The 10,675-nt window shown below is 39.7% G+C and overlaps 1 non-coding gene across 1 annotated transcript; it reads left to right on the forward strand.

The window, feature by feature from the left end:
- Window positions 1–4,365: 4,365 nt before the first annotated feature.
- LOC141567994 (U5 spliceosomal RNA) lies at window positions 4,366–4,487 on the forward strand. The gene has a single exon (XR_016022295.1). It is a non-coding gene; the product is annotated as a U5 spliceosomal RNA (small nuclear RNA).
- Window positions 4,488–10,675: the final 6,188 nt, after the last annotated feature.

Here is a 10,675-nt window from a genome sequence, read left to right on the forward strand (position 1 = left end):
CTTTCCCAGAAGTTAATTATCACACACGGAGAATTCTCCAGTATTCTGAAATGCTCATTTGAACGTTGCCCTTTACCTAAGTTGCTAACATGTCGACTATGTTTTAACTTGACGTCATGTTAGTGTTGTTACACGAATGACGTTAAGCCAACCTGATGTTCTGATTAGCAGACTATGTGTGTGTGTGCGGGCAGGCATGCTTATGGTGTCTTTGATTATTTAAAGCGGTGGAAGTAAGTAATCACAATGACTATTTGGTAGACACAATCTTCGAAAACTGTAATTCTAAAACTTTTGGGCCTTAGGGTCCTTTTATACTATTAAGAATTTAAAAAAACAAAAAACAGAAAGAATTATTGAGAATTCCAAAGAATTTTGTGTAAGTTGGGAGTATCTGTTGATACCCTGTTTCCCCAAAAATAAGGCCTACCCAGACAATCAGCTATACTGCATCTTTTGGAGCAAAAATCAATGTAAGACCTGGTCTTATTTTATGTTCGATAAGACCTGGTTTATAATATAGTAAAATAAGACCAGGTCTCACATTGATTTTTGCTCCAAAAGACGCATTAGAACTGATTGTCCAGTTAGGTGTTATTTTCGGGGAAACACGATATTTACAATATTAGAAATTATAACAGAAAAATTTAAAGTGCAAGCACACCCGTCATGCACATTCCATTCGCCCTTAGAGAGATGACCCAGTAACCACTAGAGCTATGATGTCACCATGGCTGTGGAACACTCTATGGGACACTGATCAAGAGAATGAGAGTGAAAATGGCAAATGACATTTAGTATTCCTGAGAAGGTAGTTTTGACCTCTTCAGGCCCCTGAACTCATACATCTTGGGACTTCAGGGACTCTCATGTGACATTGAGAACTACCTTTGGAAGCTCCATACGGGGTTCATGGATGTGACATGATGAAGCTACTCCTCATGAAGAAACAGGCTTTAAAGCTTCACCTCTACAGTCGTTTCTTTTGTCTTGCCCTTGTCTTAAAAACTTAATCTGAGAGTTTTGTTTTTTATAAAAGGAAAATAATTTTGTTATATATTCCCTTTCTGTCTTGTGACACTCTGCACCCTTTGGAGGTAGCTAGTTTGGACCTAATCTGATCCTATATTTCCTTGGAAGCAGTAAGATCACCCAAGGCTGTCCTTTGTCATATGAAGTTCTGTTTACTTGAGGCTTAAAGGATGAATTCCAAAGATATTTGTGCATTTAGAAAAGACCATTTCTTTGGAATAAGTGGTCTCTTATTTGAAGTGGTACCATTCAGTAAAAGTTTTTTAAACCCATGTTTTACATGCATATTTAAACTTAAAATAGGTGGTTGGACATAACTTTTGATAATAACAAAGAAATTCATACCCTGAACAATCTTTACTATTAAGAAGCAAAGCTTTGACCTGAAACACATTATGTAACAGAAATTGCTGAGTGGCAACACTTAATTGAACTTATCTATGTGAATGGCAGGTATAGGACACCTAAAGTAACATGTGCGATGAAGGAGTAGCGTGTTTGGGGAAAGGGAGGACATGGGACTGAAGAAGGAAGTTTTACACGATTGTCAAATTTGTGTTATCATTTCCATTTTACTCAATGAAAACTTCTTTTCAGATTCTTCAGAATGGGATCCTACTGCTTTGAGCTTCAGTTATGACACTCGTGAAAGATCCAGGGATTGGAAAGTTGATGATCAATGTCCATTTGCATCACACTCAATGACGCAAAATCTGTCAGCATCCACAGAGTTTGGACACATGATCTTAGTAGATAAAGAAAAGACTCATATTGGAGGTGTGTTTCTATTAGGATATTATAGGCTCTGTGACTTGTGTGAATCACAGCTACCAGGAAACAGAGACAGCAAAGGACATTAAAAAAAAAAAAAGAAAGAAACAGAAAGAGTTTAACCCTAGACCACCTCTGTGTGGCTTCACCATAGTTTTCTGACTTTCCAAAAGTCATTTTGTGGCAAAATCTACTTTATATTCACTCCATTTATTCAACAGATATCCAAATGGAATACCTTTCAGCAAGACATTTGCATTCTTCCGGTAACTACAGTAACATATATGTAAATAAGAAAGACAATGAGTTGACAGCATGATTTCCTTTAGAGTAACACTTAGCCTACACTGGGGAGTGGGCAGGGGGATTATATGTAGAACATTGGGAGCAGATTGGAAACATAGGAAGAGATCTAAAGATTGATTACTGAGAGGACACGTGGTTTCTTAGCTTCAGTTTTATAGTTAATTCCCAAGTATCAGTTATAACTCTATTCAGCGTAATTGAAAAAGCACCTTCTGAAACCAAATATTAAAATATTTCTTGGATTTTCTATGGCTTTATGTACCTCAGAGTGGACTTTTCCAGCCGTAATGGATTTTGTTGAGAATTTGCTGCATTGTACTTCCTTTGCAGCTGTGTCCACATAGTCTGTCCCCTCTTATCTCGGTTCTTCCTTAAAGCCCATTGCTGAATCCTCAAAGATTAAAGGAAATTTGTCAGAATAGTAGAGGAAAACATTTCAGATATGAGGAAAGGTGTACACCGACAAAGGCGTAAACAGTAACACAGATTCTGGAAACTGTGAACGATGTTGCAGTTGAATCTTAGGGTGCTGTTCAAAGGTACTCTTAGGAGGTAGAGAACAGAGTACATCATGACTAGATATGTCTGTCCGGTATTTATTTGTTTTGTTCTGTTTCTGACTGTGTTTTCATTGAAGTTGGGTGAATGAATTTGTGAATGGATTTTGACATGTTTATATGCCTTCAGCTTTGTGACATTTGTTATTTCCCAAATGGTTTGTTGAAGTTTTAGATAATCACAAGTATTTTTAAGTCAATGTTCAGTGAAAGATTAAGCTCAATTTAAAGTCGCAGTTGATAACATGTTATTTTGTTTCTATAGAGATTATAGTTTTTATCTAAATGTCCTGAGTAGTTCATTTTATCTAATATATAGATTTATCCACAGAACTACATTTAAGCATGAAATCAGAGAAAGAGCAAGTGAGGCTTGATGGAAGTGAAAAGAACCACTGTCATGTATGTGAAAATTTACTTTTAAATTTCTAGAATAATGTCATTTTTAATGCATCAATAACGTAACATGGCCCATTGAAATTAACTTTCAAGCTAGTTTTTTAAGAGTCACTAGGTGAAAATTGAATATTATTTTCATCACAGTTGAACTGCTTACAAAACTTTAAATATGGTTAGAACCTATAGTTACTTGTAAGTCAATTTTATTCTTGGAACTGAGGCAAAAAAAAAGAAAATTCCTGAATATTGTTTCCTTCCTCGTTGTTTTAACTTCCTTACATGATAAAGAAGGTACCATCAGTTATTGAATCAGACGATTAAACAGTTGAAATTATGAACACAGTACAAATGCTGACCACTGAGTCGGACTCGTGTGAAAGGACTCATCATTCTCAGTGGTTCAAAATTTGGAGTTTTGTATGGCTACTCACTAAGGCCGAGGTTAGAGATGGACTCTGCCTTGGGACCTCTGTGTAATTGACTTCCGAGTCTACATTGAGGTAGAGGATGGGGTCATGAAATCAACTCACCTGCATATTAAGAGAACCACATCCTGCACAATGAGACCTTCTGTTGTTAGGGTACAAGCACTTTCTAGTTTTTCATTTTGGTGTAGGAAATTGGTCAATGTTACTCATTGTTTTTATCTGCTCACCTCAGTGGGTATTAGAATCAATTGGAACTGAATGCAACAGGTAACTCTATGAATGCATAACCCTTTCATAGTATATAATTTGAATAAAAATCTAGAAATTGGCTTCTCTTTCTGCTTCATGTAAATGTTTTTGGCTCCTAATAGTTTAAAGTTTGCCTCTTCTCCAGCTATTAATCTTTAAAAATGTTGTTAGGTTCACGGTAGGTACTCACTAATTAAGACATGGTGGGGTGACATATTTTAAGGGAGGAAGCCTCTATAACATTTAGCAATCATCTACTAATTCATTTTTGGGTGGGTTTAACATCTAACGAATTGTTTAGTTCAAACTGGGACAAAATTAGATTGGTGGGTTCATGTTTTTCTCTTAATTTAGACTGAGCCACTTTATCTGCCACTTCCTAGTTGTAGTCCAGTAATTTGGGAGTAAGTAAACCTCGATTAAGAAGTTTAACACTTAAATTTTAATTATATTCTAATTTTTCTTTGTTCATACTCAATGCTCTAGGTGGCACTAGAGCAACATGACACTCAGAGGAGACGTTCTCCAGGGCACAATGACAGAACATTACAAGATGCAATTCTGACTAATGACCTTTGCAAACAAAAGGAGAAAGAAATAGATTATAAGAAAATGAACTCTTTATACTCTGGTTTCTCTCCAAATCGTATAAATCTTTCGCCTTTTACTAAAGATTTCCGTGGAAAGAAAATGAACTCTGAGGTATTTTGTTTAGTCATTTTCAAACACATGTGTATTTGTGTGTGTATATATTTAAAAACCAACACTGTACATATGGGAAATATTGAGGATTTTGAAAGCATATGTATGTGTGTATGTATTTGTGAGACTGTGTGTATCTCTGTGTGCATGTGTGAAAATGTGTGTGTGTGTGTGTGTGTGTGTGTGTATTTTATGTGGAGTGACATTTTTGGTCCATTGCAGTAAATGATATTCTTGATTCAAATCCGTCTATGTCCGACAGACAAGTGGTGACATTCACAGTGGCCTCATCCATAGTGAAGGCTTTAACACTTTTTGCAGGAATCTATGAGCTTTCTATAATCTCAAAACTATTGCTACTACCAACAGATGTTCCAGTTTTCAGCAGTGATTTCATCCCCTTGCTGTATGAATAGAGAGGTTAGTTTTCATTTCCATTGAGGCTAATGTACAGCCAGGTCAGACCATATTTTACATTCATTCTCCTCCTTTTGAGAAAAGGAACAATTTGCTCCAAGTAGTATCCGATTTCAGTACAATGAACTTTTGAAGAAGATTTTATGCCATGGTATGTGTGTGTGTATATATATATATATATACATATATATATATATATACATACCAAGTGATAATTTACTGATGAGTATTTTATTCCTAGTCAAATAGGTCAGTGTATTTTCCCGTTTTATAATTATGGCTACTTTAAACATTATAAAGAGGAAATAAAATTACTGCAGCAGCAAATAATCTCATGAATTTCTAAGGCCTCTTCAATTTATATATTTACACTAGAGGAATCACTGTGGTTTGGTGTGAGAGCACTACTGTAGAGTCAGAAGTCCTGGGGGAAATCCTAAACTCACTGATCTTTTCAATTTCTCTGTTTTAGATTGTGATAACTAACGAGAAGAGCTTAGTGCAATGCCTAGGTTTATCAGTTATTAGTAGATGTAATTTTCATAACTGACTATGAAAATACTGGAAAATTAGAATATCTATGGAATATATCAGAAAAAAGAATTTTAGGAAATTTAATCTGTCCGAATATATGCAGAGTTAAAACTCTTACTCTGGATTTGCTATATTTTCCGACTGGAAACTCTTTTTCAAAGTGAGATTTCTTAATCATTTATGCCTTCTCGTTTTGTATCTTTTCCAAATCTGAGACTCTTAAAATTCTCTTATGATATGAAAATTCTGTTTTCCACTCTCATGGATTCAGCCTCTTGTACTAAATTTTTGAACTTTGGAGAATTTATGCTTGTATAAAGTTGGAGGTTTGGGATATCCATTTATTTCAATCAGTGGGATATCCATTTATTGCAACCTTTCATTACATAAACATATAGGTTCTTCTCTAATTTCAGAGGATATCACGATACGTCATTTCACTGAGGGCTAGTTACAAGTCTTTTTTTCTTTTACCTAGGTTTCTGAGAGTCATGAAAAACAAAAAGATCTGTTGCATGAAATTGCCATACTAAGACTGGAAACAGATAGGGTTAAAAATGCGTATCAGGAAATGGAAAAAAAGTATTTTGAGGACATTGCAATTGTAAAAGAAAAGAATGACCGTCTTCAAAAGACAATAAAACTGAATGAGGAAACACTAATGAAAACAATATTTCAATGTAATGGACAGCTGACTGTTCTGACAGCTGAGAATAAAAGACTAACCTCTGAAACGCGGAGTGAAAAACGAAACAGAGAAAGACTGCAAACAGAAGTTGAATCCTGCCATTCTAGACTGGCTACCGCTATCCACAGTCTTGAGCAAAGTCAGAAATCTAAAAGAGGTGTACAGCTTGCTTTCCAGAGAGCAAGAGAGGAATGGTTTGTTTTACGGGACAAAGTGAATTTTGATGTGTCTAACCTAAAAGATAACATGAGATTCTTTCTCAACAACTTTCTAAAGCTGAAAGTAAATTCAGTAGTCTAGAAACTAAGTGCCATCACACAAGAGTTGCTCTTAGAGAAACGACTTTGGCTTTAGAACGTGTTCACAGAGACCTAAGCCAAACACAGTGTCAAAAAAAGGAAATTGAACACATGTATCAAAGTGAACGAGAAAAGGTGAACACATACATTGGAAAGCTGGAATCCCTAGAGGAGAGGTGTTCTCACCTACAAAGTGAAAACACATTGCTTTGACAGCAACGGGATGATGCTCGCAACAAAAGTCACAATGAAAAGAGAGTAATTAGTATCCAAGACCAGTTTCAGGATATCATAAAAATATTTCAAGCTCAAACTGAGAAACTAGATTGTCTGCTGGAGGAGAGAAATAAGGTGTTACTCAATGAATGGACTCACTTAAATGAAAGACTGTGTCATCATGAAAACATGGAAGCAGAAAGAGAAGTAAGTATCCAGAAAGAAACATAGTTTTCAAATTACCTGAAAGAAAATTCAATGTTCAGATATTTGATGATGGTGAAATGTTGAATGTAGTTGAATATTAAAAATACATAGACTACAGGGCCGGCCCGGTGGCTCAGGCGGTTAGAGCTCCGTGCTCCTAACTCCGAAGGCTGCCGGTTCGATCCCCACATGGGCCAGTGGGCTCTCAACCACAAGGTTGCCAGTTCAATTCCTCGAGTCCCGCAAGGGATGGTGGGCTCTGCCCCCTGCAACTAAGATTGAACACGGCACCTTGAGCTGAGCTGCCTCCCGGATGGCTCAGTTGGTTGGAGCGCGGGCTCTCAACCACAAGGTTGCCAGTTCAATTCCTCAACTCCCGCAAGGGATGGTGGGGCAGCGCCCCCTGCAACTAAAAATTGAACACGGCACCTTGAGCTGAGCTGCCGCTGAGCTCCCGGATGGCTCAGTTGGTTGGAGCCTGTCCTCTCAACCACATGGTTGCCGGTTCGACTCCTGCAAGGGATGGTGGGCTGTGCCCCCTGCAACTAGCAACGGCAACTGGACCTGGAGCTGAGCTGCGCCCTCCACAACTAAGATTGAAAGAACAACAACTTGAAGCTGAACAGAACCCCCCACAACTAAGACTGAAAGAACAACAACTTGAAGCTGAACAGAACCCCCCACAACTAAGATTGAAAGGACAACAATTTGACCATTGTTCCCCAATAAAGTTCTGTTCCCCTTCCCCAATAAAAAATCTAAAAAAAAAATAAAATAAAAAAAAATATATATATATATATAGACTACAAATATATAGCCCCCGCTCAGGGCAACCGAGGGGGTCGCAGGGTCCTCTCAGGCCCCTCCGGCCCTACGCATGCGCAGGCCTGGCCCTGGCCCTGGCCGGCCCAACCGACTGGCACAAAGCCACCGGGAGGCACCCACGCCACCAGGGTGCAGCGGCTCCAGTCTGCCGTCACCCTTCGTCACACAGCCTTCCGTCCGGGCCCTCGCCCCGCCTCAGCGACCAGCGTCCCGCCCGATCTCCGGTCCCTTCACTGGCTACACGTCACCTCTCCTGACCCAGGGAGGTGAGAGAGAGGATGAGAGAAGGCCAGAGACAGAGCAAGAGAGAGGAGGAGAGAGACAGACGGGGACTGTGGGGACAGAGTCCCAGAGAGCCGTTTCCAGGCTCTGGGCCTCGCGTGCAGGGGTGCTGCCTCGGGCGGTGCACGGTCATCAGCTGTGACTGCTTGGGCATGAGCGGTTGCCAGTTGGCCATTGGCCACCGGTACAGCTGCAGTGGCCAAGCTAGGAAGCGCGGACGGTGGACTGCAAATTGCAGAGGGGCGCAGATTGCAGTTGGTCGGCTTGGTGGGCCGGTCAGTTGGTGGGTCGGTTGGTTGGCAGAGAGGCGGCCAGCAGGTTGGGGGTCGTGCGGCTCCGGCTTGCTGTGTCTCCGAGCCAGCCGCCCGTGAGAAATGGTGCTATGAGCCCCCTACCCGTTGCTCCGTGGGTGTTCCTTCTTCGCCTCGCCATATCCTGCGTTCTTGTGCGGGCAGAGGGACTAGAGTCCCCTCAGGACAGGGACCGACAGACAGAACGGGAGGAGGAGTAAGAGGGAGCGAGATGGAAATATACACGTATATGTGCATGTATGTATCTAGACATACAGAGAGACATGGACAGAGACAGAGAAAGAGGGGGCTGGCACGCGGGGAGAGAGCTCCTGAGCGAGAGCCAGAGCCCAACAAGCATGTCACAGAGCCAGACAGACGGGGTGGGGTTTGGGGGGGGGGACGGGATGCACAGGCTGGGACATGGACTGGGACGGACGCACTGAGGCTGTGTTGAAGTGACAGCTTCTCCACCGGAGTGGGGTGGTGCCCAGGGCTGGGCTCCGCTAAGGAGGCAGTGCCCGGGCTTTGGCAGTCACCCTTGAAGCCCCCGGGGCGGGCAGCGAGGGTCTCCGGAGTGCTGGTGGGCTCCGAGCCCCGCCCATGGTCCCGCCCGCTGGGGGAGAGTGCAGCCCCCATGAAAAAGAATTCTGAGGTATTTTGTTTAGTCATTTTCAAACACATGTATATTTGTGTGCATATATATTTTTAAAACCAACACTGTACTTATGGAAAATCTTGACGATTTTAAAAGCATATTTATGTGTTTATGTCTGTGTGTGTGTGTGTGTGTATAAGAATGTTTGTGTGTGAGAGTGTGTGGGTGTATAACAGTGTATGTGTGCGCCTGTGTGTATAAGAGTGTATTTGTGTGTGAGAGAATGTTGTGTGTGTGTGTGTGTGTGTGTGTGTGTGTGTGTGTGTTCTATGTGCAGGGACATTTTGGTCCGTTGCAGTAAATGATGTTCTTGATTCAAATCTATTTATGTCCAGCAGACAAGTAGTGACATTCACAGTGGTCTCATCCATACAGAAGGATTTCAATAATTTTTGTAGGAATCTACCAGCTTTCTGTAATCTTAAAACTACTGCTATTATCAACAGGTATTCCAGTTTTCAGCAGTGACTTTATCCCCTTGCTGTATTAATAGAGAGATTAGTTTTCACTTCCACTGATGCTAATGTATAGCCAGGCCAGAGACTATATTTTACATTCATTCTTCTCCTTCTGGCAAAAGTAACAATTTGCTCCTAGTAGCATCCTATTTCAGTACAATGAACTTCTGAAGATGATATGCCACAATATATCCCAAGTGATAATTTACTGGTGAGAATTTTATTCCTAGTCTAATAGGTCAGGGTATTTTCCCCTATTTCATATTTATAACTACTTTAAACATTATAAAGAGGAAATCAAAGTGAATGCAGCAGCAAATAATCTCATGAATTTCTAAGGCCTCTTCAATTTATATATTAACACGAGAGGAATTGCTGTGATTTGGTGTGAGAGCACTATCATCGAGTCTGAAGTCCTGGGGAAAATCCTGCATGTGCTGATCTTTTCCATCTCTCTGTGTCAGATTGTGATAGATAATGAGTTCATCCATGTATATACAACTTAGTGTAATGCCTGGATTTATCAGTGATTACGAGATGTAATTTTCATAACTGACTATGAAAATATTGGGAAATTAGAATATCTATGGAATATTCTCAGAAAAAAAGAATTTTAGGAAATTTAATGTATCCGAATATATGCAGAGTTAATACTTTTACTGTGTATTTGCTATATTCTCAAACTGTAAACTCTATTTTAAAGTGCATGTAGATTTCTTAATCATTTATGCCTTCTCATTCTGTATCTTTTCCAAATCTGAGACTCTTAAAATTCTCTTAGGATTTGAAAATTATGTTTTTCACTTTCATGGATTCAACATCTTATATTAAATTTTTGAACGTTGGGGGATTTATGCTTGTATAAAGTTGGAGATTTGGGATATCCATTTATTGCAAGCTTTTCATTATATAAACATATAGGTTCTTTAATTTGAGAGGGTATCATGATATGTCATTTCATTGAGGGCTAGCTACAAGTCTTTTTTCTTTTACTTAGGTTTCTGAGAGTCACGGAAAACAAAAAGATCCGTTGCATGAAATTGCCATATTAAGACTGGAACTAGACACAGCTAAAAATAAGCATCAGGAAATGGAAAAAAAGTATTTTGAGGACATTGCAATTGTAAAAGGAAAGACTGACCATCTTCAAAACACAATAAAACTGAATGAGGAAACGCTAATGAAAACAATATTTCAATGTAATGGACAGCTGAATGTTCTGACAGCTGAGAATAAAAGACTAACCTCTGAAACGCGGAGTGAAAAACAAAACAGAGAAAGACTGGAAAGAGAAGTTGAATCCTGCCATTCTAGACTGGCTACTGCTATCCAAGCTTTTGAGCAGAGTCAGGAATCC

The sequence above is a fragment of the Rhinolophus sinicus genome, chromosome 8, assembly GCF_057876585.1.
Source record: "Rhinolophus sinicus isolate RSI-liver-muscle chromosome 8, RSI-T2T, whole genome shotgun sequence".
Taxonomy (NCBI): domain Eukaryota; kingdom Metazoa; phylum Chordata; class Mammalia; order Chiroptera; family Rhinolophidae; genus Rhinolophus; species Rhinolophus sinicus.